The sequence below is a fragment of the Oncorhynchus masou genome, unplaced genomic scaffold, assembly GCF_036934945.1.
Source record: "Oncorhynchus masou masou isolate Uvic2021 unplaced genomic scaffold, UVic_Omas_1.1 unplaced_scaffold_6717, whole genome shotgun sequence".
Taxonomy (NCBI): Eukaryota; Metazoa; Chordata; class Actinopteri; order Salmoniformes; family Salmonidae; genus Oncorhynchus; species Oncorhynchus masou.
Genome location: NW_027013166.1, coordinates 8,047 through 17,002, shown reverse-complemented (window position 1 = coordinate 17,002; position 8,956 = coordinate 8,047). Strand labels below are relative to the sequence as shown.

Here is an 8,956-nt window from a genome sequence, read left to right as displayed (position 1 = left end):
TACAGAACCTCGACTGGCAGCATGACTGGGGAGGGACAGACAGGACTCTTGAGGCATGGCCCTAGAGCTCAGGTCCTCAGGGGGAGGGACAGACAGGACTCTTGAGGCATGGCCCTAGAGCTCAGGTCCTCAGGGGGGAGGGACAGACAGGAGGTCCTGAGGCATGGCCCCTAGAGCTCAGGTCTTCAGGGGGGAGGGACAGCCAGGAGTCCTGAGGCATGGCCCCTAGAGCTCAAGTCTTCAGGGGGAGGGACAGACAGGAGTCCTGAGGCATGGCCCTAGAGCTCAGGTCCTCAGGGGGGAGGGACAGACAGGAGTCCTGAGGCATGGCCCCTAGAGCTCAGGTCTTCAGGGGGGAGGGACAGCCAGGAGTCCTGAGGCATGGCCCCTAGAGCTCAGGTCCTCAGGGGGGAGGGGAGGGGGGCAGAGAGGGAGAGGAGAATCTCTCCATCTCTCTCATTTTAAATATAAAATGATTCTTTCCTCCCTTCCAGTCATCGCTCCTCCTAAAACCATTCTGGAGGACCCAACAGCCACCCTCTTCCAGGTAAGCCCCCCCCCCTACAGATAAGACTATCCATGTCTCTAAAGAACAGAATGAAATTGGACTGGTAAACTTTTTGTATTGTTGCTCCAATCAGTGTAAAGTATTAATTAGGGTTGTAGTGTGTTTGAAACAGCATGGAGACATCACATGAACCCTACACAATAACAACACAACACAAGGAATTATCATGTGCTTCAGAACAATACATCTCTCTCTCTGTTGCTCTTTTCTCTCCTGTCCTCCTCTTCCTCCTCCTCCTCTCTCTCTGTTTGCTCTTTTTCTCTCCTGTGCTCCTCCTCCTCTCTCTGTTGCTCTTTCTCTCTGTGCTCCTCCTCCTCCTCTATCTGTTGCTCTTTTCTCTCCCGTCCTCCTCCTCCTCTCTCTCTGTTGCTCTTTTCTCTCCTGTCCTCCTCCTCATCTCTCTCTATTTGCTCTTTTCTCCTGTCCTCCTCCTCACTCTCTCTCTATTTGCTCTTTCTCTCCGTCTCCTCCTCCTCCTCTCTCTCTATTTGCTCTTTTCTCCCTGTCCTCCCTCCTCCTCTCTCTCTGTTTGCTCTTTTCTCTCCTGTCCTCCTCCTCCCTCTCTCTATTTTGCTCTTTTCTCTCCTGTGCCTCCTCCTCTCTCTCTGTTGCTCTCTCTCCTGTTGCTCTTTTCTCTCCTGTCCTCCTCCTCTTCCTCCTCTCTCTCTGTTGCTCTTTTCTCTCCTGTCCTCCTCCTCCTCCTCTCTCTCTCTGTTGCTCTTTTCTCTCTCCTGTCCTCCTCCTCCTCTCTCTCTCTGTTGCTCTTTTCTCTCCTGTGCTCATCCTCCTCCTCTCTGTTGCTCTTTTCTCTCTGTCCTCATCCTCCCTCCTCTTTCTGTTGCTCTTTTCTCTCCTGTGCTCCTCCTCCTCCTCTCTCTGTTGCTCTTTTTCTCCTGTCCTCCCTCCTCCTCCCTCTCTGTTGCTCTTTTCTCTCCTGTCCTCCTCCTCTTCCTCTCTCTCTCTGTTGCTCTTTTCTCTCCTGTGCTCCTCCTCCTCTCTCTCTGTTGCTCTTTTCTCTCCTGTGCTCTCCTCCTCCTCCTCTTTTCTCTCTGTCTGTTGCTCTTTTCTCTCCTGTCCTCCTCCTCCTCTCTCTCTCTGTTGCTCTTTTCTCTCCTGTCCTCCTCCTCATCTCTCTCTGTTGCTCTTTCTCTCCTGTCCTCCTCCTCCTCCTCTCTCTGTTGCTCTTTTCTCTCTCCCTGTCCTCCCTCCTCCTCTCTCTCTGTTGCTCTTTTCTCTCCTGTCCTCCTCCTCATCTCTCTCTGTTGCTCTTTTCTCTCCTGTCCTCCTCCTCCTCCTCTCTGTTGCTCTTTTCTCCTGTGCCTCATCCTCCTCTCTGCTGCTCTTTTCTCTCCTGTGCTCATCCTCCTCCTCTATCTGTTGCTCTTTTCTCTCCTGTCCTCCTCCTCCTCCTCTCTGTTGCTCTTTTCTCTCTGTCCTCCTCCTCTCCTCCTCTCTCTGTTGCTCTTTTCTCTCCTGTCCTCCTCCTCCTCTCTCTCTGTTGCTCTTTTCTCTCCTGTGCTCATCCTCCTCCTCTCTCTGTTGCTCTTTTCTCTCCTGTCCTCCTCCTCCTCTTTCTGTTTGCTCTTTTCTCTCCTGTCCTCCTCCTCCTCTCTCTCTCTGTTGCTCTTTTCTCTCCTGTGCTCATCCCTCCTCTCTCTCTGTTGCTCTTTTCTCCTCCTGTGCTCATCTCCTCCTCTTTCTGTTGCTCTTTTCTCTCCTGTCCTCCTCCTCCTCTCTGTTGCTCTTTTCTCTCCTGTGCTCCTCCTCCTCCTCTCTCTGTTGCTCTTTTCTCTCCTGTGCTCCTCTCTGTTGCTCTTTTCTCTCCTGTCCTCCTCTTCCTCTCTCTCTATCTGTTGCTCTTTTCTCTCCTGTCCCTCCTCCCTCCTCTCTCTGTGTCCATTTTCTGCCCTACTGACCTTCACCACTGTTTGATCTGGAGGGAGGAAGACAGAGGGGGAGGGAGAGATGGGGGGAGTCTGATGTGTGAGGTTGCAAGGATTAGATTCACAGGAGTGTAGAGATCGCCACGATTACACCCTTAGAAGTACACACCAGTCTGGAGAGATTCTGGAGCCATCTGACAGACAGACAGGCAGGCAGGCAGACAGACAGACAGACAGGCAGAGGTGACAGACAGGCAGAGAGAGGGCAGACAGACAGGCAGAAGGCAGACAGACAGGCAGAGAGCAGACAGACAGGCAGAGGCAGACAGACAGCAGAGAGGCAGACGACAGGCAGACAGACAGACAGACAGATTCTTCGATGACTTTGTGTGATGTGACAGAAGGAATGTTCCCATCCCAGCAGCCTCTGATAGCAGCTCCTCCTCCATCTCCCCTGCCTACGGAGACGGCCAGAGTCTAAGGGAGCATGTTGTGCCCAGGGAGAGAGTGGTGAAATGTCTGTTAGTCCCAGTGCTACACATTGTTTCTGGTTCAGAGAGTCTCTAATAGCTAACAGCTCTGTCCATAATAGAAACCAGAAGGACTGGGAGGGAGAGAGGTAGAGAGGAGGGACTGAGGGGAGAGGGGTAGGTAGAGGGGAGAGGGGTAGGTAGAGGGAGGAGGTGTAGAGAGACAACGAGGGGGTAGAGTGAGAGGACTGGATGGGGGTAGAGAGAGGACTGAGGGGAGAGGGGTAGGTAGAGGGGTGGGGAGGGAGGTAGAGGGAGGACTGGAGGACAGAGGGAGGACTGAGGACAGAGGGAGGACTGAGGACAGAGGGAGGACTGAGGACAGAGGGAGGACTGAGGACAGAGGGAGGACTGAGGACAGAGGGAGGACTGAGGACAGCGGGAGGACTGAGGACAGCGGGAGGACTGAGGACAGCGGGAGGACTGAGGACAGCGGGGGGTAGAGAGAGGACAGAGGGAGGACTGAGAGTAGAGGGGGGTGGGGAAACGACAGAGGGGGGTAGAGAGCAGACAGAGGGAGGACTGAGGGTAGAGGGGTAGAGAGAGGGGTAGACAGAGAGGACAGGGGGAGAGAGGTAAAGAGAGGACAGAAGAGGACTGAGGACAGAGGGGGGTAGAGAGAGGACAAAGTGGGAAGGACGGCAGGGAGAGAAGGTTTTGGGGCTGTGTCTATCCTCAGCAGACAGCACTAGAGATATGTTTAACGGTCTGTCTGTCTACCTCTCTCAGGTAAACAGTAGAGTCAGAATAATAACTGAACTCTGTCTGTTTCCACCCTGTAATCACCAGTCTGTCAGTCATTACAGCCATCGGCACCATGGAAACCTTTGACTTTCAGGGCTTGTGATGCAGGTTGTTGTTTGGCTCTCGGTGAAGGTGTTTTCCCAGCCGCTCGATGAGCCTTCAGTTAGTGGTCGACTTCACACTGTTTGGTGAAGAAGCTGTTTGAGTGTTAGAAGTGGATTGAAACGGGCGTCTCTCTCTCTCTCTCTCCAGGCTGACCTGTTCCCTGCTGCCCTGGTCTACTTTGGCTCTGACGTCAAGACAGGTCCGTCTCCCTTTCCCTCGGTTTGATTTCAACGTGTTCCCTTGGATGAGATGGTTCTGAAGGTGTGTTCTCTCTCCACAGAGAGTTACTTAGAGAGACATCTCCTGGATTCCAGTGTCTCGGCCCTACAAGCAGACGAGGCCATAGCTGGGTCAGTCTACTATTGACATTTAACAACCAAACAACAACATTTTATTTGTGTGTGAGAAGGAGAGGATCAGAACATCCTGTTGGTGGAACTGCCCCATCGTCGTGGCAACACGGCTCGGCTGTGTTTCCCCGGGTGACGGCTCTATTTTTCTGTCACAGCGCTGTCATCATCGGAATCCCTTTGAAGGGCTCTGGCCAAACGTGCAGACACACCCCCCACCTCCCCCCTCCTCTAAAGATAGAGCCATTTCCCCAATCTGACCCCCACCTGTTGCCCCCTCCACCATCAGTCGAGGACACACCTCCCCCCTCCTCTAAAGATAGAGCCATTTCCCCAATCTGACCCCCACCTGTTGCCCCCTCCACCATCAGTCGAGGACACACCTCCCCCCTCCTCTAAAGATAGAGCCATTTCCCCAATCTGACCCCCACCTGTTGCCCCCTCCACCATCAGTCGAGGACACACACACCTCATTAACCCACCTCCCCCTTTCATCCATCCACTCCTCTCTTTACCACTCCTCATCTCTCTCCTCCTGTCCCTAATTCCACCATTAGCTTCAAAGGGGATGCCAGGGCACCTTCTACCTCTCCCCTACTTCTGTGAGGGAGGGCGAGAGAGAGAGGGGGAGTGGGAAAGGGGGGTAAGAGAGAGAGATATTGACATAGTGGAGGGAAAGAGAGAGAGAGGGACGTTTAAGTTATTGAAAATGTGGCACCCGGGTCAAAGGTGAAATGTTGTTCTGTCAGGAGAGGATGTGTTTGTTCCATCTCCTGGACAGGAAGTCATGCGATAGTGGTGTCATGACCTTTCCTAACCTCTGAGGTCACTTGTCCTGGCCACATGAAAGAGCCTGAACCCCCTGGGACACACACACACACACACACACCGCTCCCCAAACACGTCCTCTGCCCCATCTGGAGAGTCCAGAAATGTCTTTCCCTGAGTTGGGGTCGAGAGAGAGATTGGTTTTGAGAATTTAAAGTACAGGAAGTGTGTCTGTGTTCAGAATACACATCTGATGAAATCCTGTGGACTGAATGCTCTTTCCTCTCCTCCTTCCCTTTCTCTCTCCCTTCATTCCTCCCCCTCTCTCTCCCCCTCCCTCTCTCTCCCCTCTCCTCACTTCTCTCTCCCCCTCTCCCTCTCCCTCCCCCCTTCTCCCTCACCCTCCTCTCCTCCCTCCTCTCCCCCCCTCTCCTCACCCTCTCTCTCTCCTCCTCTCTCTCCCCCTCTCCCCTCACCCTCTCTCTCCCCCTCTCTCCCTCACCCTCTCTCCTCACCCCTCCTCACTCCCCTCTCCCACCCTCTCTCCTCACCCTCTCTCTCCCCCTCCTCTCCTCTCCCCCCCTCTCACCCTCTCCCCCCTCTCCCTCACCCTCTCTCTCCCCCTCTCCTCACCCTCTCTCTATCGCCCCCCTCTCCCCTCACCTTCTCTCTCTCCCCCTCTCTCCTCACCCTCTCTCTCTCCCCCTCTCTCCCTCACTCCTCTCTCTCTCCCCTCTCTCTCCCTCCCTCTCCCTCACCCTCTCTCTCCCCTCCTCCCTCTCCTCCCTTTCTCCTCACCCCTCTCTCCCCCTCTCCCTCACCCTCTCCCTCACCCTCTCTCTCTCCCCCTCTCTCCTCACCTCTCTCTCCCCCCTCTCCTCACCTCTCTCTATCCCCCTGCCTCCTCACCCTCTCTCTCTCCCTCTCTCTCACCCTCTCTCTCTCCCTCCTCTCCTCACCCTCTCTCTCCCCCTCTCCTCACCCTCTCTCTCTCCCCCCTCTCCCTCACCCTCTCTCTCCCCCTCTCTCCTCACCCTCTCTCTCTCCCCCTCTCTCCTCACCCTCTCTCTCTCCCCTCTCTCCTCACCCTCTCTCCTCACCCCTCTCTCTCTCTCCCCTTCTCTCACCCTCTCTCTCCCCCCTCTTCACCCTCTCTCTCCCCTCTCACAGCTGTATGCCCAGGTCTTCAGCCTCCTCCTCCTTCTCCATGGTAACAGAGGGAGCCCCTTCCAGATACCACCGCGGGGACCAGGGAGATTGAGGAGGAGGAAGAGGAGCCGAACACACACAGCCAGGCCACCAAACCAGTCAGGACGGACACCGGCAAGGTCCCCAAGTGGCTCAAACTGCCAGGTACACTACCAATCAGACCTGTTAAAGGGGAGGTCACTCTAAAATGACCTACTATTACCTAACTGATAAAGGGTTAAAGGGGAGGGTCACTCTAAAATGACCTACTATTACCTAACTGATAAAGGGTTAAAGGGGAGGTCACTCTTAAAATGACCTATTACCTAACGGATAAAGGGTTAAAGGGTAGGTCACTCTAAAATGACCTACTATTACCTAACGGATAAAGGGTTAAAGGGGGTAGGTCACTCTAAAATGACCTACTATTACCTAACGGATAAAGGGTTAAAGGGGTAGGTCACTCTAAAATGACCTACTATTACCTAACGGATAAAGGGTTAGGTCACTCTAAAATGACCTATTACCTAACGGATAAAGGGTTAAAGGGGTAGGTCACTCTAAAATAACCTATTACCTAACTGTTAAAGAGTTAAAGGGGAGGTCACTCTAAAATGACCTACTCTTACCTAACTGATAAAGGGTTAAAGGGGGAGTTCACTCTAAAATGACCTACTATTACCTAACGGATAAAGGGTTAAAGGGTAGGTCACTATAAAATGACCTATTACCTAACGGATAAAGGTAACATCAGCAATTCTCCGTCCTTGTTAAAGAGTGTGACAGATCTAATTCCACCAGGACGGCAGGAAGCCTCGAGGTCAGAGCGTTGGGCCAGTAGCCAAAAGGTCGCTGGTTCATAATGCTGGAGCCGACACGGTGAACAATCTGCCGTTGTGCCCCTGAGCAAGGCACTTAACCCTCCGCTCACTCTGTGGATGTCTCGGGGTTAGGATCTGCTACACACACATTAACCAATTACACACTGCTACACACACATTAACCACTTACACACTGCTACACACACATTAACCACTTACACACTGCTGTCACACATTAACCACTTACACACTGCTACACACACATTAACCACTTACACACTGCTACACACACATTAACCACTTACACACTGCTACACACACATTAACCACTTACACACTGCTACACACACATTAACCAATTACACACTGCTACACACTCATTAACCACCACACTGCTACACACATTAACCACTTACACACTGCTACACACACATTAACCACTTACACACTGCTACACACACATTAACCAATTACACACTGCTACACACACTCATTAACCAATTACACACTGCTACACACACGTTAACCAATTACACACTGCTACACACACGTTAACCAATTACACACTGCTACACACACATTAACCACTTACACACTGCTACACACACATTAACCAATTACACACTGTTACACACACACATTAACCAATTACACACTGCTACACACTACAAGTGGTGAAATAGGACAATTATAAGCACCTACCAAATTATTATAATTGTTTTAAAGGGAGAGTTCATCCTAAAATGAATGGATTGTCAATTCCTCGTTTATCTTGTTCAGTCTCCTATGTGATGAGACTGTAGTTTCCCTCTTCAGCATGCTGACCCTGTTCACACTGACATAGAGAGGTCACGCTGGTGGGCCACGTGATTATTCACATCCAACCTGCCATATGGACGGATGTATAACGTCGCAAGAGGCTGCGATGTTCCCCTTTATTTGACCCTTCATTGATACAACAACGAGACCACACTACCTCCTCTAATGAGATGCGCTGGACTCCGTTCACCACTCTGCACAGAGGATGTGACCAATCACAAGCGGGCTCTCTCACTCTCTGCATGGCATACACATGCTGGCCAATCACAAGGGTCCCCTGCTTAAAAGTGCCCAGTTAGATGGGTGAGGAGAGGGAGGGCTTTACCAAAGACAGTACAGTAGGAGAAACTCTGGGGCTTTACCAAAGACAGTACAGTAGGAGAAACTCTGGGGCTTTACCAAAGACAGTACAGTAGGAGAAACTCTGGGGCTTTACCAAAGACAGTACAGTAGGAGAAACTCTGGGGCTTTACCAAAGACAGTACAGTAGGAGAAACTCTGGGGCTTTACAAAGACAGTACAGTAGAGAAACTCTTGGGCATGTCTTCAACAGGGTGGCAGTATTTCAGCATGTCTTCAACAGGGTGGCAGTATTTCAGCATGTCTTCAGTGGGGTGGCAGTATTTCAGCATGTCTTCTTGCAGGGTGGCAGTATTTCAGCATGTCTTCAACAGGGTGGCAGTATTTCAGCATGTCTTCAGCAGGGTGGCAGTATTTCAGCATGTCTTCAACAGGGTGGGTAGTATTTCAGCATGTCTTCAACAGGGTGGCAGTATTTCAGCATGTCTTCAGCAGGGTGGCAGTATTTCAGCATGTCTTCAACAGGGTGGCAGTATTTCAGCATGCCCTCAGGGGGTGGCAGTATTTCAGCATGTCTTCAACAGGGTGGCAGTATTTCAGCATGCTCCCAGTGGGGTGGCAGTATTTCAGCATGTCTTCAACAGGGTGGCAGTATTTCAGCATGTCTTCAGGGGGGCAGTATTTGTGGCTGTCTTCAACAGGGTGGCAGTATTTCAGCATGTCTTCAACAGGGTGGCAGTATTTCGCAGTCTTCAACAGGGTGGCAGTATTTCAGCATGTCTTCAACAGGGTGGCAGTATTTCAGCATGTCTTCAACAGGGTGGCAGTATTTCAGCATGTCTTCAGTGGGGTGGCAGTATTTCAGCATGTCTTCAACAGG

General features: G+C 51.9%; 1 long non-coding RNA gene across 1 annotated transcript; it reads left to right on the top strand.

The window, feature by feature from the left end:
• The first annotated feature begins 493 nt into the window (after window positions 1-493).
• Window positions 494-4,173, top strand: LOC135536855 (uncharacterized). Its single transcript, XR_010455079.1, has 3 exons — window positions 494-547; window positions 3,978-4,029; window positions 4,111-4,173. It is a non-coding gene; the product is annotated as an uncharacterized LOC135536855 (long non-coding RNA).
• Window positions 4,174-8,956: the final 4,783 nt, after the last annotated feature.